This window comes from Schistocerca americana, unplaced genomic scaffold (genome assembly GCF_021461395.2).
Source record: "Schistocerca americana isolate TAMUIC-IGC-003095 unplaced genomic scaffold, iqSchAmer2.1 HiC_scaffold_764, whole genome shotgun sequence".
Lineage (NCBI taxonomy): Eukaryota > Metazoa > Arthropoda > Insecta > Orthoptera > Acrididae > Schistocerca > Schistocerca americana.
In genome coordinates, this window is record NW_025726527.1 from 1 (window position 1) to 25,288 (window position 25,288).

At 55.4% G+C, this 25,288-nt stretch overlaps 58 non-coding genes across 58 annotated transcripts; all 58 read left to right on the forward strand.

The window, feature by feature from the left end:
• The first annotated feature begins 145 nt into the window (after positions 1–145).
• Positions 146–217, forward strand: Trnae-cuc. Its single transcript has one exon. It is a non-coding gene; the product is annotated as a tRNA-Glu (tRNA).
• A 734-nt stretch (positions 218–951) lies between these two features.
• Positions 952–1,033, forward strand: Trnal-aag. Its single transcript has one exon. It is a non-coding gene; the product is annotated as a tRNA-Leu (tRNA).
• An 80-nt stretch (positions 1,034–1,113) lies between these two features.
• Trnal-cag lies at positions 1,114–1,195 on the forward strand. The gene has a single exon. It is a non-coding gene; the product is annotated as a tRNA-Leu (tRNA).
• Positions 1,196–1,461: 266 nt separating this feature from the next.
• Trnae-cuc lies at positions 1,462–1,533 on the forward strand. Its single transcript has one exon. It is a non-coding gene; the product is annotated as a tRNA-Glu (tRNA).
• Positions 1,534–2,267: 734 nt separating this feature from the next.
• Positions 2,268–2,349, forward strand: Trnal-aag. The gene has a single exon. It is a non-coding gene; the product is annotated as a tRNA-Leu (tRNA).
• Positions 2,350–2,429: 80 nt separating this feature from the next.
• Positions 2,430–2,511, forward strand: Trnal-cag. The gene has a single exon. It is a non-coding gene; the product is annotated as a tRNA-Leu (tRNA).
• Positions 2,512–2,777: 266 nt separating this feature from the next.
• Trnae-cuc lies at positions 2,778–2,849 on the forward strand. The gene has a single exon. It is a non-coding gene; the product is annotated as a tRNA-Glu (tRNA).
• Positions 2,850–3,583: 734 nt separating this feature from the next.
• Trnal-aag lies at positions 3,584–3,665 on the forward strand. The gene has a single exon. It is a non-coding gene; the product is annotated as a tRNA-Leu (tRNA).
• An 80-nt stretch (positions 3,666–3,745) lies between these two features.
• On the forward strand, positions 3,746–3,827 carry Trnal-cag. The gene has a single exon. It is a non-coding gene; the product is annotated as a tRNA-Leu (tRNA).
• A 266-nt stretch (positions 3,828–4,093) lies between these two features.
• Positions 4,094–4,165, forward strand: Trnae-cuc. The gene has a single exon. It is a non-coding gene; the product is annotated as a tRNA-Glu (tRNA).
• Positions 4,166–4,899: 734 nt separating this feature from the next.
• Positions 4,900–4,981, forward strand: Trnal-aag. Its single transcript has one exon. It is a non-coding gene; the product is annotated as a tRNA-Leu (tRNA).
• An 80-nt stretch (positions 4,982–5,061) lies between these two features.
• Trnal-cag lies at positions 5,062–5,143 on the forward strand. The gene has a single exon. It is a non-coding gene; the product is annotated as a tRNA-Leu (tRNA).
• Positions 5,144–5,409: 266 nt separating this feature from the next.
• Positions 5,410–5,481, forward strand: Trnae-cuc. The gene has a single exon. It is a non-coding gene; the product is annotated as a tRNA-Glu (tRNA).
• A 734-nt stretch (positions 5,482–6,215) lies between these two features.
• On the forward strand, positions 6,216–6,297 carry Trnal-aag. The gene has a single exon. It is a non-coding gene; the product is annotated as a tRNA-Leu (tRNA).
• Positions 6,298–6,377: 80 nt separating this feature from the next.
• On the forward strand, positions 6,378–6,459 carry Trnal-cag. Its single transcript has one exon. It is a non-coding gene; the product is annotated as a tRNA-Leu (tRNA).
• Positions 6,460–6,725: 266 nt separating this feature from the next.
• Positions 6,726–6,797, forward strand: Trnae-cuc. Its single transcript has one exon. It is a non-coding gene; the product is annotated as a tRNA-Glu (tRNA).
• A 734-nt stretch (positions 6,798–7,531) lies between these two features.
• Trnal-aag lies at positions 7,532–7,613 on the forward strand. The gene has a single exon. It is a non-coding gene; the product is annotated as a tRNA-Leu (tRNA).
• Positions 7,614–7,693: 80 nt separating this feature from the next.
• Positions 7,694–7,775, forward strand: Trnal-cag. Its single transcript has one exon. It is a non-coding gene; the product is annotated as a tRNA-Leu (tRNA).
• A 266-nt stretch (positions 7,776–8,041) lies between these two features.
• Positions 8,042–8,113, forward strand: Trnae-cuc. Its single transcript has one exon. It is a non-coding gene; the product is annotated as a tRNA-Glu (tRNA).
• A 734-nt stretch (positions 8,114–8,847) lies between these two features.
• On the forward strand, positions 8,848–8,929 carry Trnal-aag. The gene has a single exon. It is a non-coding gene; the product is annotated as a tRNA-Leu (tRNA).
• An 80-nt stretch (positions 8,930–9,009) lies between these two features.
• Positions 9,010–9,091, forward strand: Trnal-cag. Its single transcript has one exon. It is a non-coding gene; the product is annotated as a tRNA-Leu (tRNA).
• Positions 9,092–9,357: 266 nt separating this feature from the next.
• Trnae-cuc lies at positions 9,358–9,429 on the forward strand. Its single transcript has one exon. It is a non-coding gene; the product is annotated as a tRNA-Glu (tRNA).
• A 734-nt stretch (positions 9,430–10,163) lies between these two features.
• Positions 10,164–10,245, forward strand: Trnal-aag. The gene has a single exon. It is a non-coding gene; the product is annotated as a tRNA-Leu (tRNA).
• An 80-nt stretch (positions 10,246–10,325) lies between these two features.
• On the forward strand, positions 10,326–10,407 carry Trnal-cag. The gene has a single exon. It is a non-coding gene; the product is annotated as a tRNA-Leu (tRNA).
• Positions 10,408–10,673: 266 nt separating this feature from the next.
• On the forward strand, positions 10,674–10,745 carry Trnae-cuc. Its single transcript has one exon. It is a non-coding gene; the product is annotated as a tRNA-Glu (tRNA).
• Positions 10,746–11,479: 734 nt separating this feature from the next.
• Positions 11,480–11,561, forward strand: Trnal-aag. The gene has a single exon. It is a non-coding gene; the product is annotated as a tRNA-Leu (tRNA).
• An 80-nt stretch (positions 11,562–11,641) lies between these two features.
• Positions 11,642–11,723, forward strand: Trnal-cag. The gene has a single exon. It is a non-coding gene; the product is annotated as a tRNA-Leu (tRNA).
• A 266-nt stretch (positions 11,724–11,989) lies between these two features.
• On the forward strand, positions 11,990–12,061 carry Trnae-cuc. Its single transcript has one exon. It is a non-coding gene; the product is annotated as a tRNA-Glu (tRNA).
• Positions 12,062–12,795: 734 nt separating this feature from the next.
• On the forward strand, positions 12,796–12,877 carry Trnal-aag. The gene has a single exon. It is a non-coding gene; the product is annotated as a tRNA-Leu (tRNA).
• An 80-nt stretch (positions 12,878–12,957) lies between these two features.
• Positions 12,958–13,039, forward strand: Trnal-cag. Its single transcript has one exon. It is a non-coding gene; the product is annotated as a tRNA-Leu (tRNA).
• A 266-nt stretch (positions 13,040–13,305) lies between these two features.
• Positions 13,306–13,377, forward strand: Trnae-cuc. Its single transcript has one exon. It is a non-coding gene; the product is annotated as a tRNA-Glu (tRNA).
• Positions 13,378–14,111: 734 nt separating this feature from the next.
• On the forward strand, positions 14,112–14,193 carry Trnal-aag. Its single transcript has one exon. It is a non-coding gene; the product is annotated as a tRNA-Leu (tRNA).
• An 80-nt stretch (positions 14,194–14,273) lies between these two features.
• Trnal-cag lies at positions 14,274–14,355 on the forward strand. Its single transcript has one exon. It is a non-coding gene; the product is annotated as a tRNA-Leu (tRNA).
• A 266-nt stretch (positions 14,356–14,621) lies between these two features.
• Trnae-cuc lies at positions 14,622–14,693 on the forward strand. The gene has a single exon. It is a non-coding gene; the product is annotated as a tRNA-Glu (tRNA).
• A 734-nt stretch (positions 14,694–15,427) lies between these two features.
• Trnal-aag lies at positions 15,428–15,509 on the forward strand. Its single transcript has one exon. It is a non-coding gene; the product is annotated as a tRNA-Leu (tRNA).
• Positions 15,510–15,589: 80 nt separating this feature from the next.
• Trnal-cag lies at positions 15,590–15,671 on the forward strand. The gene has a single exon. It is a non-coding gene; the product is annotated as a tRNA-Leu (tRNA).
• A 266-nt stretch (positions 15,672–15,937) lies between these two features.
• Positions 15,938–16,009, forward strand: Trnae-cuc. The gene has a single exon. It is a non-coding gene; the product is annotated as a tRNA-Glu (tRNA).
• A 734-nt stretch (positions 16,010–16,743) lies between these two features.
• Positions 16,744–16,825, forward strand: Trnal-aag. Its single transcript has one exon. It is a non-coding gene; the product is annotated as a tRNA-Leu (tRNA).
• An 80-nt stretch (positions 16,826–16,905) lies between these two features.
• Positions 16,906–16,987, forward strand: Trnal-cag. Its single transcript has one exon. It is a non-coding gene; the product is annotated as a tRNA-Leu (tRNA).
• A 266-nt stretch (positions 16,988–17,253) lies between these two features.
• On the forward strand, positions 17,254–17,325 carry Trnae-cuc. Its single transcript has one exon. It is a non-coding gene; the product is annotated as a tRNA-Glu (tRNA).
• A 734-nt stretch (positions 17,326–18,059) lies between these two features.
• Trnal-aag lies at positions 18,060–18,141 on the forward strand. The gene has a single exon. It is a non-coding gene; the product is annotated as a tRNA-Leu (tRNA).
• Positions 18,142–18,221: 80 nt separating this feature from the next.
• On the forward strand, positions 18,222–18,303 carry Trnal-cag. Its single transcript has one exon. It is a non-coding gene; the product is annotated as a tRNA-Leu (tRNA).
• A 266-nt stretch (positions 18,304–18,569) lies between these two features.
• Trnae-cuc lies at positions 18,570–18,641 on the forward strand. The gene has a single exon. It is a non-coding gene; the product is annotated as a tRNA-Glu (tRNA).
• Positions 18,642–19,375: 734 nt separating this feature from the next.
• On the forward strand, positions 19,376–19,457 carry Trnal-aag. Its single transcript has one exon. It is a non-coding gene; the product is annotated as a tRNA-Leu (tRNA).
• Positions 19,458–19,537: 80 nt separating this feature from the next.
• On the forward strand, positions 19,538–19,619 carry Trnal-cag. The gene has a single exon. It is a non-coding gene; the product is annotated as a tRNA-Leu (tRNA).
• A 266-nt stretch (positions 19,620–19,885) lies between these two features.
• Positions 19,886–19,957, forward strand: Trnae-cuc. The gene has a single exon. It is a non-coding gene; the product is annotated as a tRNA-Glu (tRNA).
• A 734-nt stretch (positions 19,958–20,691) lies between these two features.
• Positions 20,692–20,773, forward strand: Trnal-aag. Its single transcript has one exon. It is a non-coding gene; the product is annotated as a tRNA-Leu (tRNA).
• Positions 20,774–20,853: 80 nt separating this feature from the next.
• Trnal-cag lies at positions 20,854–20,935 on the forward strand. Its single transcript has one exon. It is a non-coding gene; the product is annotated as a tRNA-Leu (tRNA).
• A 266-nt stretch (positions 20,936–21,201) lies between these two features.
• Trnae-cuc lies at positions 21,202–21,273 on the forward strand. The gene has a single exon. It is a non-coding gene; the product is annotated as a tRNA-Glu (tRNA).
• Positions 21,274–22,007: 734 nt separating this feature from the next.
• Trnal-aag lies at positions 22,008–22,089 on the forward strand. Its single transcript has one exon. It is a non-coding gene; the product is annotated as a tRNA-Leu (tRNA).
• Positions 22,090–22,169: 80 nt separating this feature from the next.
• Positions 22,170–22,251, forward strand: Trnal-cag. Its single transcript has one exon. It is a non-coding gene; the product is annotated as a tRNA-Leu (tRNA).
• Positions 22,252–22,517: 266 nt separating this feature from the next.
• On the forward strand, positions 22,518–22,589 carry Trnae-cuc. Its single transcript has one exon. It is a non-coding gene; the product is annotated as a tRNA-Glu (tRNA).
• A 734-nt stretch (positions 22,590–23,323) lies between these two features.
• Positions 23,324–23,405, forward strand: Trnal-aag. The gene has a single exon. It is a non-coding gene; the product is annotated as a tRNA-Leu (tRNA).
• Positions 23,406–23,485: 80 nt separating this feature from the next.
• Positions 23,486–23,567, forward strand: Trnal-cag. Its single transcript has one exon. It is a non-coding gene; the product is annotated as a tRNA-Leu (tRNA).
• Positions 23,568–23,833: 266 nt separating this feature from the next.
• On the forward strand, positions 23,834–23,905 carry Trnae-cuc. Its single transcript has one exon. It is a non-coding gene; the product is annotated as a tRNA-Glu (tRNA).
• A 734-nt stretch (positions 23,906–24,639) lies between these two features.
• Trnal-aag lies at positions 24,640–24,721 on the forward strand. The gene has a single exon. It is a non-coding gene; the product is annotated as a tRNA-Leu (tRNA).
• An 80-nt stretch (positions 24,722–24,801) lies between these two features.
• Positions 24,802–24,883, forward strand: Trnal-cag. The gene has a single exon. It is a non-coding gene; the product is annotated as a tRNA-Leu (tRNA).
• Positions 24,884–25,149: 266 nt separating this feature from the next.
• Positions 25,150–25,221, forward strand: Trnae-cuc. Its single transcript has one exon. It is a non-coding gene; the product is annotated as a tRNA-Glu (tRNA).
• Positions 25,222–25,288: the final 67 nt, after the last annotated feature.

Sequence of the window (25,288 nt, forward strand, 5' to 3'; positions counted from 1 at the left end):
TTGGTCTCATGATTGCTGGCGTTCGTCTCCACGAGATGCGTCCCGAGCATGCCGTTCTACGAAGTGGAAACGTAAATTTTTGCAGTTGTCGTCAAGTAGCGGGTGGGCGCTCGCCGTGTTTGTTGGAGGAGTGCTTGTGTCGTTATCCGGTGTCGTCTAGTGGCTGGGATACCTGGCTCTCGCCCAGGAGGCCTGGGTTCGATTCCCGGTACCGGAAATGCACATTTTATTGCTCCTCTTATGCGACTTGTCCCGACTTAGCTCGACTGACGCTCCGCTGACGCTTGCAGAAAACTACGTAAAATATGATTCGCGGCCACAAGTGACGGCGAGAGAGATGCGACATCTGTCCACCTCTTATCCGGGCACATACCTGCGGTCAACAGACTTGGAGGACTGCAAGACATTGCCACGGGGGTTGAATGCAGCTAACCACTCTGCTCAGTGTCCATCAGCGCGGGCACGTTCGTTTGCCAGTATACATATAATGGAGACCGCGTCTGACACAGCTGTTGCGAGACACAGTCGGCCGAGCTTTGCTGTGCACAGCCACTTGCAGTCGCGAGAGTTGAATTCCGCGGTGGCTCCGTGGCCGTGATCGTCTAGTGGTCAGGACATTGCGTTGTGGCCGCAACAACCCAGGCTCGAATCCGGGGCACGGCACTTTTTAAAGTTCTGCCTTGCTGTCGCTGCAATGACGATAGTGACCCAGTGATTGAAATCACGGTGCCCTCCTGATTTTGTGCTCATGTTCCTCAGGCTGCAGGTGGCACTACCGATTCCTTATAAACACGCGATGCCGCCGCACCAGGGCGCTGGCAGCTGCCTGTGTAGTTAATCTCTATTCGAAAAGGGCAGTCGTTCGAGGTGCGATGTTCGAGCAACCAGTCGCAGCAGATCAGGAAGCTGTGTCGTGCACTGCATTCTACAAATGCCAGGAACACTGGTGTAGGTAGCGTGGCCGAGCGGTCTAAGGCGCTGGTTTAAGGCACCAGTCTCTTCGGAGGCGTGGGTTCGAATCCCACCGCTGCCAATTTTTACTTCTCGTTTTTGTGCCATTGCGGTGTGTTCTCGTGGGGTAGAACGCAGCTCCTGTGACCGCCGCGTCGCGTAGGTAGCGTGGCCGAGCGGTCTAAGGCGCTGGTTTCAGGCACCAGTCTCTTGGGAGGCGTGGGTTCGAATCCCACCGCTGCCAACGTTTTCTGTCTCGAAAACAGGAGTACTGATTTCCCGCGAAGGAAAAAGCGCAGCGTCGGTTTCTTAAACTGTCGTAGCACAGTGGTGCGTGGTGTAACAACAGGATTCACCGGCGCAGTTTGGTCTCATGATTGCTGGCGTTCGTCTCCACGAGATGCGTCCCGAGCATGCCGTTCTACGAAGTGGAAACGTAAATTTTTGCAGTTGTCGTCAAGTAGCGGGTGGGCGCTCGCCGTGTTTGTTGGAGGAGTGCTTGTGTCGTTATCCGGTGTCGTCTAGTGGCTGGGATACCTGGCTCTCGCCCAGGAGGCCTGGGTTCGATTCCCGGCACCGGAAATGCACATTTTATTGCTCCTCTTATGCGACTTGTCCCGACTTAGCTCGACTGACGCTCCGCTGACGCTTGCAGAAAACTACGTAAAATATGATTCGCGGCCACAAGTGACGGCGAGAGAGATGCGACATCTGTCCACCTCTTATCCGGGCACATACCTGCGGTCAACAGACTTGGAGGACTGCAAGACATTGCCACGGGGGTTGAATGCAGCTAACCACTCTGCTCAGTGTCCATCAGCGCGGGCACGTTCGTTTGCCAGTATACATATAATGGAGACCGCGTCTGACACAGCTGTTGCGAGACACAGTCGGCCGAGCTTTGCTGTGCACAGCCACTTGCAGTCGCGAGAGTTGAATTCCGCGGTGGCTCCGTGGCCGTGATCGTCTAGTGGTCAGGACATTGCGTTGTGACCGCAACAACCCAGGCTCGAATCCGGGTCACGGCACTTTTTAAAGTTCTGCCTTGCTGTCGCTGCAATGACGATAGTGACCCAGTGATTGAAATCACGGTGCCCTCCTGATTTTGTGCTCATGTTCCTCAGGCTGCAGGTGGCACTACCGATTCCTTATAAACACGCGATGCCGCCGCACCAGGGCGCTGGCAGCTGCCTGTGTAGTTAATCTCTATTCGAAAAGGGCAGTCGTTCGAGGTGCGATGTTCGAGCAACCAGTCGCAGCAGATCAGGAAGCTGTGTCGTGCACTGCATTCTACAAATGCCAGGAACACTGGTGTAGGTAGCGTGGCCGAGCGGTCTAAGGCGCTGGTTTAAGGCACCAGTCTCTTCGGAGGCGTGGGTTCGAATCCCACCGCTGCCAATTTTTACTTCTCGTTTTTGTGCCATTGCGGTGTGTTCTCGTGGGGTAGAACGCAGCTCCTGTGACCGCCGCGTCGCGTAGGTAGCGTGGCCGAGCGGTCTAAGGCGCTGGTTTCAGGCACCAGTCTCTTGGGAGGCGTGGGTTCGAATCCCACCGCTGCCAACGTTTTCTGTCTCGAAAACAGGAGCACTGATTTCCCGCGAAGGAAAAAGCGCAGCGTCGGTTTCTTAAACTGTCGTAGCACAGTGGTGCGTGGTGTAACAACAGGATTCACCGGCGCAGTTTGGTCTCATGATTGCTGGCGTTCGTCTCCACGAGATGCGTCCCGAGCATGCCGTTCTACGAAGTGGAAACGTAAATTTTTGCAGTTGTCGTCAAGTAGCGGGTGGGCGCTCGCCGTGTTTGTTGGAGGAGTGCTTGTGTCGTTATCCGGTGTCGTCTAGTGGCTGGGATACCTGGCTCTCGCCCAGGAGGCCTGGGTTCGATTCCCGGTACCGGAAATGCACATTTTATTGCTCCTCTTATGCGACTTGTCCCGACTTAGCTCGACTGACGCTCCGCTGACGCTTGCAGAAAACTACGTAAAATATGATTCGCGGCCACAAGTGACGGCGAGAGAGATGCGACATCTGTCCACCTCTTATCCGGGCACATACCTGCGGTCAACAGACTTGGAGGACTGCAAGACATTGCCACGGGGGTTGAATGCAGCTAACCACTCTGCTCAGTGTCCATCAGCGCGGGCACGTTCGTTTGCCAGTATACATATAATGGAGACCGCGTCTGACACAGCTGTTGCGAGACACAGTCGGCCGAGCTTTGCTGTGCACAGCCACTTGCAGTCGCGAGAGTTGAATTCCGCGGTGGCTCCGTGGCCGTGATCGTCTAGTGGTCAGGACATTGCGTTGTGACCGCAACAACCCAGGCTCGAATCCGGGTCACGGCACTTTTTAAAGTTCTGCCTTGCTGTCGCTGCAATGACGATAGTGACCCAGTGATTGAAATCACGGTGCCCTCCTGATTTTGTGCTCATGTTCCTCAGGCTGCAGGTGGCACTACCGATTCCTTATAAACACGCGATGCCGCCGCACCAGGGCGCTGGCAGCTGCCTGTGTAGTTAATCTCTATTCGAAAAGGGCAGTCGTTCGAGGTGCGATGTTCGAGCAACCAGTCGCAGCAGGTCAGGAAGCTGTGTCGTGCACTGCATTCTACAAATGCCAGGAACACTGGTGTAGGTAGCGTGGCCGAGCGGTCTAAGGCGCTGGTTTAAGGCACCAGTCTCTTCGGAGGCGTGGGTACGAATCCCACCGCTGCCAATTTTTACTTCTCGTTTTTGTGCCATTGCGGTGTGTTCTCGTGGGGTAGAACGCAGCTCCTGTGACCGCCGCGTCGCGTAGGTAGCGTGGCCGAGCGGTCTAAGGCGCTGGTTTCAGGCACCAGTCTCTTGGGAGGCGTGGGTTCGAATCCCACCGCTGCCAACGTTTTCTGTCTCGAAAACAGGAGCACTGATTTCCCGCGAAGGAAAAAGCGCAGCGTCGGTTTCTTAAACTGTCGTAGCACAGTGGTGCGTGGTGTAACAACAGGATTCACCGGCGCAGTTTGGTCTCATGATTGCTGGCGTTCGTCTCCACGAGATGCGTCCCGAGCATGCCGTTCTACGAAGTGGAAACGTAAATTTTTGCAGTTGTCGTCAAGTAGCGGGTGGGCGCTCGCCGTGTTTGTTGGAGGAGTGCTTGTGTCGTTATCCGGTGTCGTCTAGTGGCTGGGATACCTGGCTCTCGCCCAGGAGGCCTGGGTTCGATTCCCGGTACCGGAAATGCACATTTTATTGCTCCTCTTATGCGACTTGTCCCGACTTAGCTCGACTGACGCTCCGCTGACGCTTGCAGAAAACTACGTAAAATATGATTCGCGGCCACAAGTGACGGCGAGAGAGATGCGACATCTGTCCACCTCTTATCCGGGCACATACCTGCGGTCAACAGACTTGGAGGACTGCAAGACATTGCCACGGGGGTTGAATGCAGCTAACCACTCTGCTCAGTGTCCATCAGCGCGGGCACGTTCGTTTGCCAGTATACATATAATGGAGACCGCGTCTGACACAGCTGTTGCGAGACACAGTCGGCCGAGCTTTGCTGTGCACAGCCACTTGCAGTCGCGAGAGTTGAATTCCGCGGTGGCTCCGTGGCCGTGATCGTCTAGTGGTCAGGACATTGCGTTGTGACCGCAACAACCCAGGCTCGAATCCGGGTCACGGCACTTTTTAAAGTTCTGCCTTGCTGTCGCTGCAATGACGATAGTGACCCAGTGATTGAAATCACGGTGCCCTCCTGATTTTGTGCTCATGTTCCTCAGGCTGCAGGTGGCACTACCGATTCCTTATAAACACGCGATGCCGCCGCACCAGGGCGCTGGCAGCTGCCTGTGTAGTTAATCTCTATTCGAAAAGGGCAGTCGTTCGAGGTGCGATGTTCGAGCAACCAGTCGCAGCAGATCAGGAAGCTGTGTCGTGCACTGCATTCTACAAATGCCAGGAACACTGGTGTAGGTAGCGTGGCCGAGCGGTCTAAGGCGCTGGTTTAAGGCACCAGTCTCTTCGGAGGCGTGGGTTCGAATCCCACCGCTGCCAATTTTTACTTCTCGTTTTTGTGCCATTGCGGTGTGTTCTCGTGGGGTAGAACGCAGCTCCTGTGACCGCCGCGTCGCGTAGGTAGCGTGGCCGAGCGGTCTAAGGCGCTGGTTTCAGGCACCAGTCTCTTGGGAGGCGTGGGTTCGAATCCCACCGCTGCCAACGTTTTCTGTCTCGAAAACAGGAGCACTGATTTCCCGCGAAGGAAAAAGCGCAGCGTCGGTTTCTTAAACTGTCGTAGCACAGTGGTGCGTGGTGTAACAACAGGATTCACCGGCGCAGTTTGGTCTCATGATTGCTGGCGTTCGTCTCCACGAGATGCGTCCCGAGCATGCCGTTCTACGAAGTGGAAACGTAAATTTTTGCAGTTGTCGTCAAGTAGCGGGTGGGCGCTCGCCGTGTTTGTTGGAGGAGTGCTTGTGTCGTTATCCGGTGTCGTCTAGTGGCTGGGATACCTGGCTCTCGCCCAGGAGGCCTGGGTTCGATTCCCGGTACCGGAAATGCACATTTTATTGCTCCTCTTATGCGACTTGTCCCGACTTAGCTCGACTGACGCTCCGCTGACGCTTGCAGAAAACTACGTAAAATATGATTCGCGGCCACAAGTGACGGCGAGAGAGATGCGACATCTGTCCACCTCTTATCCGGGCACATACCTGCGGTCAACAGACTTGGAGGACTGCAAGACATTGCCACGGGGGTTGAATGCAGCTAACCACTCTGCTCAGTGTCCATCAGCGCGGGCACGTTCGTTTGCCAGTATACATATAATGGAGACCGCGTCTGACACAGCTGTTGCGAGACACAGTCGGCCGAGCTTTGCTGTGCACAGCCACTTGCAGTCGCGAGAGTTGAATTCCGCGGTGGCTCCGTGGCCGTGATCGTCTAGTGGTCAGGACATTGCGTTGTGACCGCAACAACCCAGGCTCGAATCCGGGTCACGGCACTTTTTAAAGTTCTGCCTTGCTGTCGCTGCAATGACGATAGTGACCCAGTGATTGAAATCACGGTGCCCTCCTGATTTTGTGCTCATGTTCCTCAGGCTGCAGGTGGCACTACCGATTCCTTATAAACACGCGATGCCGCCGCACCAGGGCGCTGGCAGCTGCCTGTGTAGTTAATCTCTATTCGAAAAGGGCAGTCGTTCGAGGTGCGATGTTCGAGCAACCAGTCGCAGCAGATCAGGAAGCTGTGTCGTGCACTGCATTCTACAAATGCCAGGAACACTGGTGTAGGTAGCGTGGCCGAGCGGTCTAAGGCGCTGGTTTAAGGCACCAGTCTCTTCGGAGGCGTGGGTTCGAATCCCACCGCTGCCAATTTTTACTTCTCGTTTTTGTGCCATTGCGGTGTGTTCTCGTGGGGTAGAACGCAGCTCCTGTGACCGCCGCGTCGCGTAGGTAGCGTGGCCGAGCGGTCTAAGGCGCTGGTTTCAGGCACCAGTCTCTTGGGAGGCGTGGGTTCGAATCCCACCGCTGCCAACGTTTTCTGTCTCGAAAACAGGAGCACTGATTTCCCGCGAAGGAAAAAGCGCAGCGTCGGTTTCTTAAACTGTCGTAGCACAGTGGTGCGTGGTGTAACAACAGGATTCACCGGCGCAGTTTGGTCTCATGATTGCTGGCGTTCGTCTCCACGAGATGCGTCCCGAGCATGCCGTTCTACGAAGTGGAAACGTAAATTTTTGCAGTTGTCGTCAAGTAGCGGGTGGGCGCTCGCCGTGTTTGTTGGAGGAGTGCTTGTGTCGTTATCCGGTGTCGTCTAGTGGCTGGGATACCTGGCTCTCGCCCAGGAGGCCTGGGTTCGATTCCCGGTACCGGAAATGCACATTTTATTGCTCCTCTTATGCGACTTGTCCCGACTTAGCTCGACTGACGCTCCGCTGACGCTTGCAGAAAACTACGTAAAATATGATTCGCGGCCACAAGTGACGGCGAGAGAGATGCGACATCTGTCCACCTCTTATCCGGGCACATACCTGCGGTCAACAGACTTGGAGGACTGCAAGACATTGCCACGGGGGTTGAATGCAGCTAACCACTCTGCTCAGTGTCCATCAGCGCGGGCACGTTCGTTTGCCAGTATACATATAATGGAGACCGCGTCTGACACAGCTGTTGCGAGACACAGTCGGCCGAGCTTTGCTGTGCACAGCCACTTGCAGTCGCGAGAGTTGAATTCCGCGGTGGCTCCGTGGCCGTGATCGTCTAGTGGTCAGGACATTGCGTTGTGGCCGCAACAACCCAGGCTCGAATCCGGGGCACGGCACTTTTTAAAGTTCTGCCTTGCTGTCGCTGCAATGACGATAGTGACCCAGTGATTGAAATCACGGTGCCCTCCTGATTTTGTGCTCATGTTCCTCAGGCTGCAGGTGGCACTACCGATTCCTTATAAACACGCGATGCCGCCGCACCAGGGCGCTGGCAGCTGCCTGTGTAGTTAATCTCTATTCGAAAAGGGCAGTCGTTCGAGGTGCGATGTTCGAGCAACCAGTCGCAGCAGATCAGGAAGCTGTGTCGTGCACTGCATTCTACAAATGCCAGGAACACTGGTGTAGGTAGCGTGGCCGAGCGGTCTAAGGCGCTGGTTTAAGGCACCAGTCTCTTCGGAGGCGTGGGTTCGAATCCCACCGCTGCCAATTTTTACTTCTCGTTTTTGTGCCATTGCGGTGTGTTCTCGTGGGGTAGAACGCAGCTCCTGTGACCGCCGCGTCGCGTAGGTAGCGTGGCCGAGCGGTCTAAGGCGCTGGTTTCAGGCACCAGTCTCTTGGGAGGCGTGGGTTCGAATCCCACCGCTGCCAACGTTTTCTGTCTCGAAAACAGGAGTACTGATTTCCCGCGAAGGAAAAAGCGCAGCGTCGGTTTCTTAAACTGTCGTAGCACAGTGGTGCGTGGTGTAACAACAGGATTCACCGGCGCAGTTTGGTCTCATGATTGCTGGCGTTCGTCTCCACGAGATGCGTCCCGAGCATGCCGTTCTACGAAGTGGAAACGTAAATTTTTGCAGTTGTCGTCAAGTAGCGGGTGGGCGCTCGCCGTGTTTGTTGGAGGAGTGCTTGTGTCGTTATCCGGTGTCGTCTAGTGGCTGGGATACCTGGCTCTCGCCCAGGAGGCCTGGGTTCGATTCCCGGCACCGGAAATGCACATTTTATTGCTCCTCTTATGCGACTTGTCCCGACTTAGCTCGACTGACGCTCCGCTGACGCTTGCAGAAAACTACGTAAAATATGATTCGCGGCCACAAGTGACGGCGAGAGAGATGCGACATCTGTCCACCTCTTATCCGGGCACATACCTGCGGTCAACAGACTTGGAGGACTGCAAGACATTGCCACGGGGGTTGAATGCAGCTAACCACTCTGCTCAGTGTCCATCAGCGCGGGCACGTTCGTTTGCCAGTATACATATAATGGAGACCGCGTCTGACACAGCTGTTGCGAGACACAGTCGGCCGAGCTTTGCTGTGCACAGCCACTTGCAGTCGCGAGAGTTGAATTCCGCGGTGGCTCCGTGGCCGTGATCGTCTAGTGGTCAGGACATTGCGTTGTGACCGCAACAACCCAGGCTCGAATCCGGGTCACGGCACTTTTTAAAGTTCTGCCTTGCTGTCGCTGCAATGACGATAGTGACCCAGTGATTGAAATCACGGTGCCCTCCTGATTTTGTGCTCATGTTCCTCAGGCTGCAGGTGGCACTACCGATTCCTTATAAACACGCGATGCCGCCGCACCAGGGCGCTGGCAGCTGCCTGTGTAGTTAATCTCTATTCGAAAAGGGCAGTCGTTCGAGGTGCGATGTTCGAGCAACCAGTCGCAGCAGATCAGGAAGCTGTGTCGTGCACTGCATTCTACAAATGCCAGGAACACTGGTGTAGGTAGCGTGGCCGAGCGGTCTAAGGCGCTGGTTTAAGGCACCAGTCTCTTCGGAGGCGTGGGTTCGAATCCCACCGCTGCCAATTTTTACTTCTCGTTTTTGTGCCATTGCGGTGTGTTCTCGTGGGGTAGAACGCAGCTCCTGTGACCGCCGCGTCGCGTAGGTAGCGTGGCCGAGCGGTCTAAGGCGCTGGTTTCAGGCACCAGTCTCTTGGGAGGCGTGGGTTCGAATCCCACCGCTGCCAACGTTTTCTGTCTCGAAAACAGGAGCACTGATTTCCCGCGAAGGAAAAAGCGCAGCGTCGGTTTCTTAAACTGTCGTAGCACAGTGGTGCGTGGTGTAACAACAGGATTCACCGGCGCAGTTTGGTCTCATGATTGCTGGCGTTCGTCTCCACGAGATGCGTCCCGAGCATGCCGTTCTACGAAGTGGAAACGTAAATTTTTGCAGTTGTCGTCAAGTAGCGGGTGGGCGCTCGCCGTGTTTGTTGGAGGAGTGCTTGTGTCGTTATCCGGTGTCGTCTAGTGGCTGGGATACCTGGCTCTCGCCCAGGAGGCCTGGGTTCGATTCCCGGTACCGGAAATGCACATTTTATTGCTCCTCTTATGCGACTTGTCCCGACTTAGCTCGACTGACGCTCCGCTGACGCTTGCAGAAAACTACGTAAAATATGATTCGCGGCCACAAGTGACGGCGAGAGAGATGCGACATCTGTCCACCTCTTATCCGGGCACATACCTGCGGTCAACAGACTTGGAGGACTGCAAGACATTGCCACGGGGGTTGAATGCAGCTAACCACTCTGCTCAGTGTCCATCAGCGCGGGCACGTTCGTTTGCCAGTATACATATAATGGAGACCGCGTCTGACACAGCTGTTGCGAGACACAGTCGGCCGAGCTTTGCTGTGCACAGCCACTTGCAGTCGCGAGAGTTGAATTCCGCGGTGGCTCCGTGGCCGTGATCGTCTAGTGGTCAGGACATTGCGTTGTGACCGCAACAACCCAGGCTCGAATCCGGGTCACGGCACTTTTTAAAGTTCTGCCTTGCTGTCGCTGCAATGACGATAGTGACCCAGTGATTGAAATCACGGTGCCCTCCTGATTTTGTGCTCATGTTCCTCAGGCTGCAGGTGGCACTACCGATTCCTTATAAACACGCGATGCCGCCGCACCAGGGCGCTGGCAGCTGCCTGTGTAGTTAATCTCTATTCGAAAAGGGCAGTCGTTCGAGGTGCGATGTTCGAGCAACCAGTCGCAGCAGGTCAGGAAGCTGTGTCGTGCACTGCATTCTACAAATGCCAGGAACACTGGTGTAGGTAGCGTGGCCGAGCGGTCTAAGGCGCTGGTTTAAGGCACCAGTCTCTTCGGAGGCGTGGGTACGAATCCCACCGCTGCCAATTTTTACTTCTCGTTTTTGTGCCATTGCGGTGTGTTCTCGTGGGGTAGAACGCAGCTCCTGTGACCGCCGCGTCGCGTAGGTAGCGTGGCCGAGCGGTCTAAGGCGCTGGTTTCAGGCACCAGTCTCTTGGGAGGCGTGGGTTCGAATCCCACCGCTGCCAACGTTTTCTGTCTCGAAAACAGGAGCACTGATTTCCCGCGAAGGAAAAAGCGCAGCGTCGGTTTCTTAAACTGTCGTAGCACAGTGGTGCGTGGTGTAACAACAGGATTCACCGGCGCAGTTTGGTCTCATGATTGCTGGCGTTCGTCTCCACGAGATGCGTCCCGAGCATGCCGTTCTACGAAGTGGAAACGTAAATTTTTGCAGTTGTCGTCAAGTAGCGGGTGGGCGCTCGCCGTGTTTGTTGGAGGAGTGCTTGTGTCGTTATCCGGTGTCGTCTAGTGGCTGGGATACCTGGCTCTCGCCCAGGAGGCCTGGGTTCGATTCCCGGTACCGGAAATGCACATTTTATTGCTCCTCTTATGCGACTTGTCCCGACTTAGCTCGACTGACGCTCCGCTGACGCTTGCAGAAAACTACGTAAAATATGATTCGCGGCCACAAGTGACGGCGAGAGAGATGCGACATCTGTCCACCTCTTATCCGGGCACATACCTGCGGTCAACAGACTTGGAGGACTGCAAGACATTGCCACGGGGGTTGAATGCAGCTAACCACTCTGCTCAGTGTCCATCAGCGCGGGCACGTTCGTTTGCCAGTATACATATAATGGAGACCGCGTCTGACACAGCTGTTGCGAGACACAGTCGGCCGAGCTTTGCTGTGCACAGCCACTTGCAGTCGCGAGAGTTGAATTCCGCGGTGGCTCCGTGGCCGTGATCGTCTAGTGGTCAGGACATTGCGTTGTGACCGCAACAACCCAGGCTCGAATCCGGGTCACGGCACTTTTTAAAGTTCTGCCTTGCTGTCGCTGCAATGACGATAGTGACCCAGTGATTGAAATCACGGTGCCCTCCTGATTTTGTGCTCATGTTCCTCAGGCTGCAGGTGGCACTACCGATTCCTTATAAACACGCGATGCCGCCGCACCAGGGCGCTGGCAGCTGCCTGTGTAGTTAATCTCTATTCGAAAAGGGCAGTCGTTCGAGGTGCGATGTTCGAGCAACCAGTCGCAGCAGATCAGGAAGCTGTGTCGTGCACTGCATTCTACAAATGCCAGGAACACTGGTGTAGGTAGCGTGGCCGAGCGGTCTAAGGCGCTGGTTTAAGGCACCAGTCTCTTCGGAGGCGTGGGTTCGAATCCCACCGCTGCCAATTTTTACTTCTCGTTTTTGTGCCATTGCGGTGTGTTCTCGTGGGGTAGAACGCAGCTCCTGTGACCGCCGCGTCGCGTAGGTAGCGTGGCCGAGCGGTCTAAGGCGCTGGTTTCAGGCACCAGTCTCTTGGGAGGCGTGGGTTCGAATCCCACCGCTGCCAACGTTTTCTGTCTCGAAAACAGGAGCACTGATTTCCCGCGAAGGAAAAAGCGCAGCGTCGGTTTCTTAAACTGTCGTAGCACAGTGGTGCGTGGTGTAACAACAGGATTCACCGGCGCAGTTTGGTCTCATGATTGCTGGCGTTCGTCTCCACGAGATGCGTCCCGAGCATGCCGTTCTACGAAGTGGAAACGTAAATTTTTGCAGTTGTCGTCAAGTAGCGGGTGGGCGCTCGCCGTGTTTGTTGGAGGAGTGCTTGTGTCGTTATCCGGTGTCGTCTAGTGGCTGGGATACCTGGCTCTCGCCCAGGAGGCCTGGGTTCGATTCCCGGTACCGGAAATGCACATTTTATTGCTCCTCTTATGCGACTTGTCCCGACTTAGCTCGACTGACGCTCCGCTGACGCTTGCAGAAAACTACGTAAAATATGATTCGCGGCCACAAGTGACGGCGAGAGAGATGCGACATCTGTCCACCTCTTATCCGGGCACATACCTGCGGTCAACAGACTTGGAGGACTGCAAGACATTGCCACGGGGGTTGAATGCAGCTAACCACTCTGCTCAGTGTCCATCAGCGCGGGCACGTTCGTTTGCCAGTATACATATAATGGAGACCGCGTCTGACACAGCTGTTGCGAGACACAGTCGGCCGAGCTTTGCTGTGCACAGCCACTTGCAGTCGCGAGAGTTGAATTCCGCGGTGGCTCCGTGGCCGTGATCGTCTAGTGGTCAGGACATTGCGTTGTGACCGCAACAACCCAGGCTCGAATCCGGGTCACGGCACTTTTTAAAGTTCTGCCTTGCTGTCGCTGCAATGACGATAGTGACCCAGTGATTGAAATCACGGTGCCCTCCTGATTTTGTGCTCATGTTCCTCAGGCTGCAGGTGGCACTACCGATTCCTTATAAACACGCGATGCCGCCGCACCAGGGCGCTGGCAGCTGCCTGTGTAGTTAATCTCTATTCGAAAAGGGCAGTCGTTCGAGGTGCGATGTTCGAGCAACCAGTCGCAGCAGATCAGGAAGCTGTGTCGTGCACTGCATTCTACAAATGCCAGGAACACTGGTGTAGGTAGCGTGGCCGAGCGGTCTAAGGCGCTGGTTTAAGGCACCAGTCTCTTCGGAGGCGTGGGTTCGAATCCCACCGCTGCCAATTTTTACTTCTCGTTTTTGTGCCATTGCGGTGTGTTCTCGTGGGGTAGAACGCAGCTCCTGTGACCGCCGCGTCGCGTAGGTAGCGTGGCCGAGCGGTCTAAGGCGCTGGTTTCAGGCACCAGTCTCTTGGGAGGCGTGGGTTCGAATCCCACCGCTGCCAACGTTTTCTGTCTCGAAAACAGGAGCACTGATTTCCCGCGAAGGAAAAAGCGCAGCGTCGGTTTCTTAAACTGTCGTAGCACAGTGGTGCGTGGTGTAACAACAGGATTCACCGGCGCAGTTTGGTCTCATGATTGCTGGCGTTCGTCTCCACGAGATGCGTCCCGAGCATGCCGTTCTACGAAGTGGAAACGTAAATTTTTGCAGTTGTCGTCAAGTAGCGGGTGGGCGCTCGCCGTGTTTGTTGGAGGAGTGCTTGTGTCGTTATCCGGTGTCGTCTAGTGGCTGGGATACCTGGCTCTCGCCCAGGAGGCCTGGGTTCGATTCCCGGTACCGGAAATGCACATTTTATTGCTCCTCTTATGCGACTTGTCCCGACTTAGCTCGACTGACGCTCCGCTGACGCTTGCAGAAAACTACGTAAAATATGATTCGCGGCCACAAGTGACGGCGAGAGAGATGCGACATCTGTCCACCTCTTATCCGGGCACATACCTGCGGTCAACAGACTTGGAGGACTGCAAGACATTGCCACGGGGGTTGAATGCAGCTAACCACTCTGCTCAGTGTCCATCAGCGCGGGCACGTTCGTTTGCCAGTATACATATAATGGAGACCGCGTCTGACACAGCTGTTGCGAGACACAGTCGGCCGAGCTTTGCTGTGCACAGCCACTTGCAGTCGCGAGAGTTGAATTCCGCGGTGGCTCCGTGGCCGTGATCGTCTAGTGGTCAGGACATTGCGTTGTGACCGCAACAACCCAGGCTCGAATCCGGGTCACGGCACTTTTTAAAGTTCTGCCTTGCTGTCGCTGCAATGACGATAGTGACCCAGTGATTGAAATCACGGTGCCCTCCTGATTTTGTGCTCATGTTCCTCAGGCTGCAGGTGGCACTACCGATTCCTTATAAACACGCGATGCCGCCGCACCAGGGCGCTGGCAGCTGCCTGTGTAGTTAATCTCTATTCGAAAAGGGCAGTCGTTCGAGGTGCGATGTTCGAGCAACCAGTCGCAGCAGATCAGGAAGCTGTGTCGTGCACTGCATTCTACAAATGCCAGGAACACTGGTGTAGGTAGCGTGGCCGAGCGGTCTAAGGCGCTGGTTTAAGGCACCAGTCTCTTCGGAGGCGTGGGTTCGAATCCCACCGCTGCCAATTTTTACTTCTCGTTTTTGTGCCATTGCGGTGTGTTCTCGTGGGGTAGAACGCAGCTCCTGTGACCGCCGCGTCGCGTAGGTAGCGTGGCCGAGCGGTCTAAGGCGCTGGTTTCAGGCACCAGTCTCTTGGGAGGCGTGGGTTCGAATCCCACCGCTGCCAACGTTTTCTGTCTCGAAAACAGGAGCACTGATTTCCCGCGAAGGAAAAAGCGCAGCGTCGGTTTCTTAAACTGTCGTAGCACAGTGGTGCGTGGTGTAACAACAGGATTCACCGGCGCAGTTTGGTCTCATGATTGCTGGCGTTCGTCTCCACGAGATGCGTCCCGAGCATGCCGTTCTACGAAGTGGAAACGTAAATTTTTGCAGTTGTCGTCAAGTAGCGGGTGGGCGCTCGCCGTGTTTGTTGGAGGAGTGCTTGTGTCGTTATCCGGTGTCGTCTAGTGGCTGGGATACCTGGCTCTCGCCCAGGAGGCCTGGGTTCGATTCCCGGTACCGGAAATGCACATTTTATTGCTCCTCTTATGCGACTTGTCCCGACTTAGCTCGACTGACGCTCCGCTGACGCTTGCAGAAAACTACGTAAAATATGATTCGCGGCCACAAGTGACGGCGAGAGAGATGCGACATCTGTCCACCTCTTATCCGGGCACATACCTGCGGTCAACAGACTTGGAGGACTGCAAGACATTGCCACGGGGGTTGAATGCAGCTAACCACTCTGCTCAGTGTCCATCAGCGCGGGCACGTTCGTTTGCCAGTATACATATAATGGAGACCGCGTCTGACACAGCTGTTGCGAGACACAGTCGGCCGAGCTTTGCTGTGCACAGCCACTTGCAGTCGCGAGAGTTGAATTCCGCGGTGGCTCCGTGGCCGTGATCGTCTAGTGGTCAGGACATTGCGTTGTGACCGCAACAACCCAGGCTCGAATCCGGGTCACGGCACTTTTTAAAGTTCTGCCTTGCTGTCGCTGCAATGACGATAGTGACCCAGTGATTGAAATCACGGTGCCCTCCTGATTTTGTGCTCATGTTCCTCAGGCTGCAGGTGGCACTACCGATTCCTTATAAACACGCGATGCCGCCGCACCAGGGCGCTGGCAGCTGCCTGTGTAGTTAATCTCTATTCGAAAAGGGCAGTCGTTCGAGGTGCGATGTTCGAGCAACCAGTCGCAGCAGATCAGGAAGCTGTGTCGTGCACTGCATTCTACAAATGCCAGGAACACTGGTGTAGGTAGCGTGGCCGAGCGGTCTAAGGCGCTGGTTTAAGGCACCAGTCTCTTCGGAGGCGTGGGTTCGAATCCCACCGCTGCCAATTTTTACTTCTCGTTTTTGTGCCATTGCGGTGTGTTCTCGTGGGGTAGAACGCAGCTCCTGTGACCGCCGCGTCGCGTAGGTAGCGTGGCCGAGCGGTCTAAGGCGCTGGTTTCAGGCACCAGTCTCTTGGGAGGCGTGGGTTCGAATCCCACCGCTGCCAACGTTTTCTGTCTCGAAAACAGGAGCACTGATTTCCCGCGAAGGAAAAAGCGCAGCGTCGGTTTCTTAAACTGTCGTAGCACAGTGGTGCGTGGTGTAACAACAGGATTCACCGGCGCAGTTTGGTCTCATGATTGCTGGCGTTCGTCTCCACGAGATGCGTCCCGAGCATGCCGTTCTACGAAGTGGAAACGTAAATTTTTGCAGTTGTCGTCAAGTAGCGGGTGGGCGCTCGCCGTGTTTGTTGGAGGAGTGCTTGTGTCGTTATCCGGTGTCGTCTAGTGGCTGGGATACCTGGCTCTCGCCCAGGAGGCCTGGGTTCGATTCCCGGTACCGGAAATGCACATTTTATTGCTCCTCTTATGCGACTTGTCCCGACTTAGCTCGACTGACGCTCCGCTGACGCTTGCAGAAAACTACGTAAAATATGATTCGCGGCCACAAGTGACGGCGAGAGAGATGCGACATCTGTCCACCTCTTATCCGGGCACATACCTGCGGTCAACAGACTTGGAGGACTGCAAGACATTGCCACGGGGGTTGAATGCAGCTAACCACTCTGCTCAGTGTCCATCAGCGCGGGCACGTTCGTTTGCCAGTATACATATAATGGAGACCGCGTCTGACACAGCTGTTGCGAGACACAGTCGGCCGAGCTTTGCTGTGCACAGCCACTTGCAGTCGCGAGAGTTGAATTCCGCGGTGGCTCCGTGGCCGTGATCGTCTAGTGGTCAGGACATTGCGTTGTGACCGCAACAACCCAGGCTCGAATCCGGGTCACGGCACTTTTTAAAGTTCTGCCTTGCTGTCGCTGCAATGACGATAGTGACCCAGTGATTGAAATCACGGTGCCCTCCTGATTTTGTGCTCATGTTCCTCAGGCTGCAGGTGGCACTACCGATTCCTTATAAACACGCGATGCCGCCGCACCAGGGCGCTGGCAGCTGCCTGTGTAGTTAATCTCTATTCGAAAAGGGCAGTCGTTCGAGGTGCGATGTTCGAGCAACCAGTCGCAGCAGATCAGGAAGCTGTGTCGTGCACTGCATTCTACAAATGCCAGGAACACTGGTGTAGGTAGCGTGGCCGAGCGGTCTAAGGCGCTGGTTTAAGGCACCAGTCTCTTCGGAGGCGTGGGTTCGAATCCCACCGCTGCCAATTTTTACTTCTCGTTTTTGTGCCATTGCGGTGTGTTCTCGTGGGGTAGAACGCAGCTCCTGTGACCGCCGCGTCGCGTAGGTAGCGTGGCCGAGCGGTCTAAGGCGCTGGTTTCAGGCACCAGTCTCTTGGGAGGCGTGGGTTCGAATCCCACCGCTGCCAACGTTTTCTGTCTCGAAAACAGGAGCACTGATTTCCCGCGAAGGAAAAAGCGCAGCGTCGGTTTCTTAAACTGTCGTAGCACAGTGGTGCGTGGTGTAACAACAGGATTCACCGGCGCAGTTTGGTCTCATGATTGCTGGCGTTCGTCTCCACGAGATGCGTCCCGAGCATGCCGTTCTACGAAGTGGAAACGTAAATTTTTGCAGTTGTCGTCAAGTAGCGGGTGGGCGCTCGCCGTGTTTGTTGGAGGAGTGCTTGTGTCGTTATCCGGTGTCGTCTAGTGGCTGGGATACCTGGCTCTCGCCCAGGAGGCCTGGGTTCGATTCCCGGTACCGGAAATGCACATTTTATTGCTCCTCTTATGCGACTTGTCCCGACTTAGCTCGACTGACGCTCCGCTGACGCTTGCAGAAAACTACGTAAAATATGATTCGCGGCCACAAGTGACGGCGAGAGAGATGCGACATCTGTCCACCTCTTATCCGGGCACATACCTGCGGTCAACAGACTTGGAGGACTGCAAGACATTGCCACGGGGGTTGAATGCAGCTAACCACTCTGCTCAGTGTCCATCAGCGCGGGCACGTTCGTTTGCCAGTATACATATAATGGAGACCGCGTCTGACACAGCTGTTGCGAGACACAGTCGGCCGAGCTTTGCTGTGCACAGCCACTTGCAGTCGCGAGAGTTGAATTCCGCGGTGGCTCCGTGGCCGTGATCGTCTAGTGGTCAGGACATTGCGTTGTGACCGCAACAACCCAGGCTCGAATCCGGGTCACGGCACTTTTTAAAGTTCTGCCTTGCTGTCGCTGCAATGACGATAGTGACCCAGTGATTGAAATCACGGTGCCCTCCTGATTTTGTGCTCATGTTCCTCAGGCTGCAGGTGGCACTACCGATTCCTTATAAACACGCGATGCCGCCGCACCAGGGCGCTGGCAGCTGCCTGTGTAGTTAATCTCTATTCGAAAAGGGCAGTCGTTCGAGGTGCGATGTTCGAGCAACCAGTCGCAGCAGATCAGGAAGCTGTGTCGTGCACTGCATTCTACAAATGCCAGGAACACTGGTGTAGGTAGCGTGGCCGAGCGGTCTAAGGCGCTGGTTTAAGGCACCAGTCTCTTCGGAGGCGTGGGTTCGAATCCCACCGCTGCCAATTTTTACTTCTCGTTTTTGTGCCATTGCGGTGTGTTCTCGTGGGGTAGAACGCAGCTCCTGTGACCGCCGCGTCGCGTAGGTAGCGTGGCCGAGCGGTCTAAGGCGCTGGTTTCAGGCACCAGTCTCTTGGGAGGCGTGGGTTCGAATCCCACCGCTGCCAACGTTTTCTGTCTCGAAAACAGGAGCACTGATTTCCCGCGAAGGAAAAAGCGCAGCGTCGGTTTCTTAAACTGTCGTAGCACAGTGGTGCGTGGTGTAACAACAGGATTCACCGGCGCAGTTTGGTCTCATGATTGCTGGCGTTCGTCTCCACGAGATGCGTCCCGAGCATGCCGTTCTACGAAGTGGAAACGTAAATTTTTGCAGTTGTCGTCAAGTAGCGGGTGGGCGCTCGCCGTGTTTGTTGGAGGAGTGCTTGTGTCGTTATCCGGTGTCGTCTAGTGGCTGGGATACCTGGCTCTCGCCCAGGAGGCCTGGGTTCGATTCCCGGTACCGGAAATGCACATTTTATTGCTCCTCTTATGCGACTTGTCCCGACTTAGCTCGACTGACGCTCCGCTGACGCTTGCAGAAAACTACGTAAAATATGATTCGCGGCCACAAGTGACGGCGAGAGAGATGCGACATCTGTCCACCTCTTATCCGGGCACATACCTGCGGTCAACAGACTTGGAGGACTGCAAGACATTGCCACGGGGGTTGAATGCAGCTAACCACTCTGCTCAGTGTCCATCAGCGCGGGCACGTTCGTTTGCCAGTATACATATAATGGAGACCGCGTCTGACACAGCTGTTGCGAGACACAGTCGGCCGAGCTTTGCTGTGCACAGCCACTTGCAGTCGCGAGAGTTGAATTCCGCGGTGGCTCCGTGGCCGTGATCGTCTAGTGGTCAGGACATTGCGTTGTGGCCGCAACAACCCAGGCTCGAATCCGGGGCACGGCACTTTTTAAAGTTCTGCCTTGCTGTCGCTGCAATGACGATAGTGACCCAGTGATTGAAATCACGGTGCCCTCCTGATTTTGTGCTCATGTTCCTCAGGCTGCAGGTGGCACTACCGATTCCTTATAAACACGCGATGCCGCCGCACCAGGGCGCTGGCAGCTGCCTGTGTAGTTAATCTCTATTCGAAAAGGGCAGTCGTTCGAGGTGCGATGTTCGAGCAACCAGTCGCAGCAGATCAGGAAGCTGTGTCGTGCACTGCATTCTACAAATGCCAGGAACACTGGTGTAGGTAGCGTGGCCGAGCGGTCTAAGGCGCTGGTTTAAGGCACCAGTCTCTTCGGAGGCGTGGGTTCGAATCCCACCGCTGCCAATTTTTACTTCTCGTTTTTGTGCCATTGCGGTGTGTTCTCGTGGGGTAGAACGCAGCTCCTGTGACCGCCGCGTCGCGTAGGTAGCGTGGCCGAGCGGTCTAAGGCGCTGGTTTCAGGCACCAGTCTCTTGGGAGGCGTGGGTTCGAATCCCACCGCTGCCAACGTTTTCTGTCTCGAAAACAGGAGTACTGATTTCCCGCGAAGGAAAAAGCGCAGCGTCGGTTTCTTAAACTGTCGTAGCACAGTGGTGCGTGGTGTAACAACAGGATTCACCGGCGCAGTTTGGTCTCATGATTGCTGGCGTTCGTCTCCACGAGATGCGTCCCGAGCATGCCGTTCTACGAAGTGGAAACGTAAATTTTTGCAGTTGTCGTCAAGTAGCGGGTGGGCGCTCGCCGTGTTTGTTGGAGGAGTGCTTGTGTCGTTATCCGGTGTCGTCTAGTGGCTGGGATACCTGGCTCTCGCCCAGGAGGCCTGGGTTCGATTCCCGGCACCGGAAATGCACATTTTATTGCTCCTCTTATGCGACTTGTCCCGACTTAGCTCGACTGACGCTCCGCTGACGCTTGCAGAAAACTACGTAAAATATGATTCGCGGCCACAAGTGACGGCGAGAGAGATGCGACATCTGTCCACCTCTTATCCGGGCACATACCTGCGGTCAACAGACTTGGAGGACTGCAAGACATTGCCACGGGGGTTGAATGCAGCTAACCACTCTGCTCAGTGTCCATCAGCGCGGGCACGTTCGTTTGCCAGTATACATATAATGGAGACCGCGTCTGACACAGCTGTTGCGAGACACAGTCGGCCGAGCTTTGCTGTGCACAGCCACTTGCAGTCGCGAGAGTTGAATTCCGCGGTGGCTCCGTGGCCGTGATCGTCTAGTGGTCAGGACATTGCGTTGTGACCGCAACAACCCAGGCTCGAATCCGGGTCACGGCACTTTTTAAAGTTCTGCCTTGCTGTCGCTGCAATGACGATAGTGACCCAGTGATTGAAATCACGGTGCCCTCCTGATTTTGTGCTCATGTTCCTCAGGCTGCAGGTGGCACTACCGATTCCTTATAAACACGCGATGCCGCCGCACCAGGGCGCTGGCAGCTGCCTGTGTAGTTAATCTCTATTCGAAAAGGGCAGTCGTTCGAGGTGCGATGTTCGAGCAACCAGTCGCAGCAGATCAGGAAGCTGTGTCGTGCACTGCATTCTACAAATGCCAGGAACACTGGTGTAGGTAGCGTGGCCGAGCGGTCTAAGGCGCTGGTTTAAGGCACCAGTCTCTTCGGAGGCGTGGGTTCGAATCCCACCGCTGCCAATTTTTACTTCTCGTTTTTGTGCCATTGCGGTGTGTTCTCGTGGGGTAGAACGCAGCTCCTGTGACCGCCGCGTCGCGTAGGTAGCGTGGCCGAGCGGTCTAAGGCGCTGGTTTCAGGCACCAGTCTCTTGGGAGGCGTGGGTTCGAATCCCACCGCTGCCAACGTTTTCTGTCTCGAAAACAGGAGCACTGATTTCCCGCGAAGGAAAAAGCGCAGCGTCGGTTTCTTAAACTGTCGTAGCACAGTGGTGCGTGGTGTAACAACAGGATTCACCGGCGCAGTTTGGTCTCATGATTGCTGGCGTTCGTCTCCACGAGATGCGTCCCGAGCATGCCGTTCTACGAAGTGGAAACGTAAATTTTTGCAGTTGTCGTCAAGTAGCGGGTGGGCGCTCGCCGTGTTTGTTGGAGGAGTGCTTGTGTCGTTATCCGGTGTCGTCTAGTGGCTGGGATACCTGGCTCTCGCCCAGGAGGCCTGGGTTCGATTCCCGGTACCGGAAATGCACATTTTATTGCTCCTCTTATGCGACTTGTCCCGACTTAGCTCGACTGACGCTCCGCTGACGCTTGCAGAAAACTACGTAAAATATGATTCGCGGCCACAAGTGACGGCGAGAGAGATGCGACATCTGTCCACCTCTTATCCGGGCACATACCTGCGGTCAACAGACTTGGAGGACTGCAAGACATTGCCACGGGGGTTGAATGCAGCTAACCACTCTGCTCAGTGTCCATCAGCGCGGGCACGTTCGTTTGCCAGTATACATATAATGGAGACCGCGTCTGACACAGCTGTTGCGAGACACAGTCGGCCGAGCTTTGCTGTGCACAGCCACTTGCAGTCGCGAGAGTTGAATTCCGCGGTGGCTCCGTGGCCGTGATCGTCTAGTGGTCAGGACATTGCGTTGTGACCGCAACAACCCAGGCTCGAATCCGGGTCACGGCACTTTTTAAAGTTCTGCCTTGCTGTCGCTGCAATGACGATAGTGACCCAGTGATTGAAATCACGGTGCCCTCCTGATTTTGTGCTCATGTTCCTCAGGCTGCAGGTGGCACTACCGATTCCTTATAAACACGCGATGCCGCCGCACCAGGGCGCTGGCAGCTGCCTGTGTAGTTAATCTCTATTCGAAAAGGGCAGTCGTTCGAGGTGCGATGTTCGAGCAACCAGTCGCAGCAGGTCAGGAAGCTGTGTCGTGCACTGCATTCTACAAATGCCAGGAACACTGGTGTAGGTAGCGTGGCCGAGCGGTCTAAGGCGCTGGTTTAAGGCACCAGTCTCTTCGGAGGCGTGGGTACGAATCCCACCGCTGCCAATTTTTACTTCTCGTTTTTGTGCCATTGCGGTGTGTTCTCGTGGGGTAGAACGCAGCTCCTGTGACCGCCGCGTCGCGTAGGTAGCGTGGCCGAGCGGTCTAAGGCGCTGGTTTCAGGCACCAGTCTCTTGGGAGGCGTGGGTTCGAATCCCACCGCTGCCAACGTTTTCTGTCTCGAAAACAGGAGCACTGATTTCCCGCGAAGGAAAAAGCGCAGCGTCGGTTTCTTAAACTGTCGTAGCACAGTGGTGCGTGGTGTAACAACAGGATTCACCGGCGCAGTTTGGTCTCATGATTGCTGGCGTTCGTCTCCACGAGATGCGTCCCGAGCATGCCGTTCTACGAAGTGGAAACGTAAATTTTTGCAGTTGTCGTCAAGTAGCGGGTGGGCGCTCGCCGTGTTTGTTGGAGGAGTGCTTGTGTCGTTATCCGGTGTCGTCTAGTGGCTGGGATACCTGGCTCTCGCCCAGGAGGCCTGGGTTCGATTCCCGGTACCGGAAATGCACATTTTATTGCTCCTCTTATGCGACTTGTCCCGACTTAGCTCGACTGACGCTCCGCTGACGCTTGCAGAAAACTACGTAAAATATGATTCGCGGCCACAAGTGACGGCGAGAGAGATGCGACATCTGTCCACCTCTTATCCGGGCACATACCTGCGGTCAACAGACTTGGAGGACTGCAAGACATTGCCACGGGGGTTGAATGCAGCTAACCACTCTGCTCAGTGTCCATCAGCGCGGGCACGTTCGTTTGCCAGTATACATATAATGGAGACCGCGTCTGACACAGCTGTTGCGAGACACAGTCGGCCGAGCTTTGCTGTGCACAGCCACTTGCAGTCGCGAGAGTTGAATTCCGCGGTGGCTCCGTGGCCGTGATCGTCTAGTGGTCAGGACATTGCGTTGTGACCGCAACAACCCAGGCTCGAATCCGGGTCACGGCACTTTTTAAAGTTCTGCCTTGCTGTCGCTGCAATGACGATAGTGACCCAGTGATTGAAATCACGGTGCCCTCCTGATTTTGTGCTCATGTTCCTCAGGCTGCAGGTGGCACTACCGATTCCTTATAAACACGCGATGCCGCCGCACCAGGGCGCTGGCAGCTGCCTGTGTAGTTAATCTCTATTCGAAAAGGGCAGTCGTTCGAGGTGCGATGTTCGAGCAACCAGTCGCAGCAGATCAGGAAGCTGTGTCGTGCACTGCATTCTACAAATGCCAGGAACACTGGTGTAGGTAGCGTGGCCGAGCGGTCTAAGGCGCTGGTTTAAGGCACCAGTCTCTTCGGAGGCGTGGGTTCGAATCCCACCGCTGCCAATTTTTACTTCTCGTTTTTGTGCCATTGCGGTGTGTTCTCGTGGGGTAGAACGCAGCTCCTGTGACCGCCGCGTCGCGTAGGTAGCGTGGCCGAGCGGTCTAAGGCGCTGGTTTCAGGCACCAGTCTCTTGGGAGGCGTGGGTTCGAATCCCACCGCTGCCAACGTTTTCTGTCTCGAAAACAGGAGCACTGATTTCCCGCGAAGGAAAAAGCGCAGCGTCGGTTTCTTAAACTGTCGTAGCACAGTGGTGCGTGGTGTAACAACAGGATTCACCGGCGCAGTTTGGTCTCATGATTGCTGGCGTTCGTCTCCACGAGATGCGTCCCGAGCATGCCGTTCTACGAAGTGGAAACGTAAATTTTTGCAGAGGTCGTCAAGTAGCGGGTGGGCGCTCGCCGTGTTTGTTGGAGGAGTGCTTGTGTCGTTATCCGGTGTCGTCTAGTGGCTGGGATACCTGGCTCTCGCCCAGGAGGCCTGGGTTCGATTCCCGGTACCGGAAATGCACATTTTATTGCTCCTCTTATGCGACTTGTCCCGACTTAGCTCGACTGACGCTCCGCTGACGCTTGCAGAAAACTACGTAAAATATGATTCGCGGCCACAAGTGACGGCGAGAGAGATGCGACATCTGTCCACCTCTTATCCGGGCACATACCTGCGGTCAACAGACTTGGAGGACTGCAAGACATTGCCACGGGGGTTGAATGCAGCTAACCACTCTGCTCAGTGTCCATCAGCGCGGGCACGTTCGTTTGCCAGTATACATATAATGGAGACCGCGTCTGACACAGCTGTTGCGAGACACAGTCGGCCGAGCTTTGCTGTGCACAGCCACTTGCAGTCGCGAGAGTTGAATTCCGCGGTGGCTCCGTGGCCGTGATCGTCTAGTGGTCAGGACATTGCGTTGTGACCGCAACAACCCAGGCTCGAATCCGGGTCACGGCACTTTTTAAAGTTCTGCCTTGCTGTCGCTGCAATGACGATAGTGACCCAGTGATTGAAATCACGGTGCCCTCCTGATTTTGTGCTCATGTTCCTCAGGCTGCAGGTGGCACTACCGATTCCTTATAAACACGCGATGCCGCCGCACCAGGGCGCTGGCAGCTGCCTGTGTAGTTAATCTCTATTCGAAAAGGGCAGTCGTTCGAGGTGCGATGTTCGAGCAACCAGTCGCAGCAGATCAGGAAGCTGTGTCGTGCACTGCATTCTACAAATGCCAGGAACACTGGTGTAGGTAGCGTGGCCGAGCGGTCTAAGGCGCTGGTTTAAGGCACCAGTCTCTTCGGAGGCGTGGGTTCGAATCCCACCGCTGCCAATTTTTACTTCTCGTTTTTGTGCCATTGCGGTGTGTTCTCGTGGGGTAGAACGCAGCTCCTGTGACCGCCGCGTCGCGTAGGTAGCGTGGCCGAGCGGTCTAAGGCGCTGGTTTCAGGCACCAGTCTCTTGGGAGGCGTGGGTTCGAATCCCACCGCTGCCAACGTTTTCTGTCTCGAAAACAGGAGCACTGATTTCCCGCGAAGGAAAAAGCGCAGCGTCGGTTTCTTAAACTGTCGTAGCACAGTGGTGCGTGGTGTAACAACAGGATTCACCGGCGCAGTTTGGTCTCATGATTGCTGGCGTTCGTCTCCACGAGATGCGTCCCGAGCATGCCGTTCTACGAAGTGGAAACGTAAATTTTTGCAGTTGTCGTCAAGTAGCGGGTGGGCGCTCGCCGTGTTTGTTGGAGGAGTGCTTGTGTCGTTATCCGGTGTCGTCTAGTGGCTGGGATACCTGGCTCTCGCCCAGGAGGCCTGGGTTCGATTCCCGGTACCGGAAATGCACATTTTATTGCTCCTCTTATGCGACTTGTCCCGACTTAGCTCGACTGACGCTCCGCTGACGC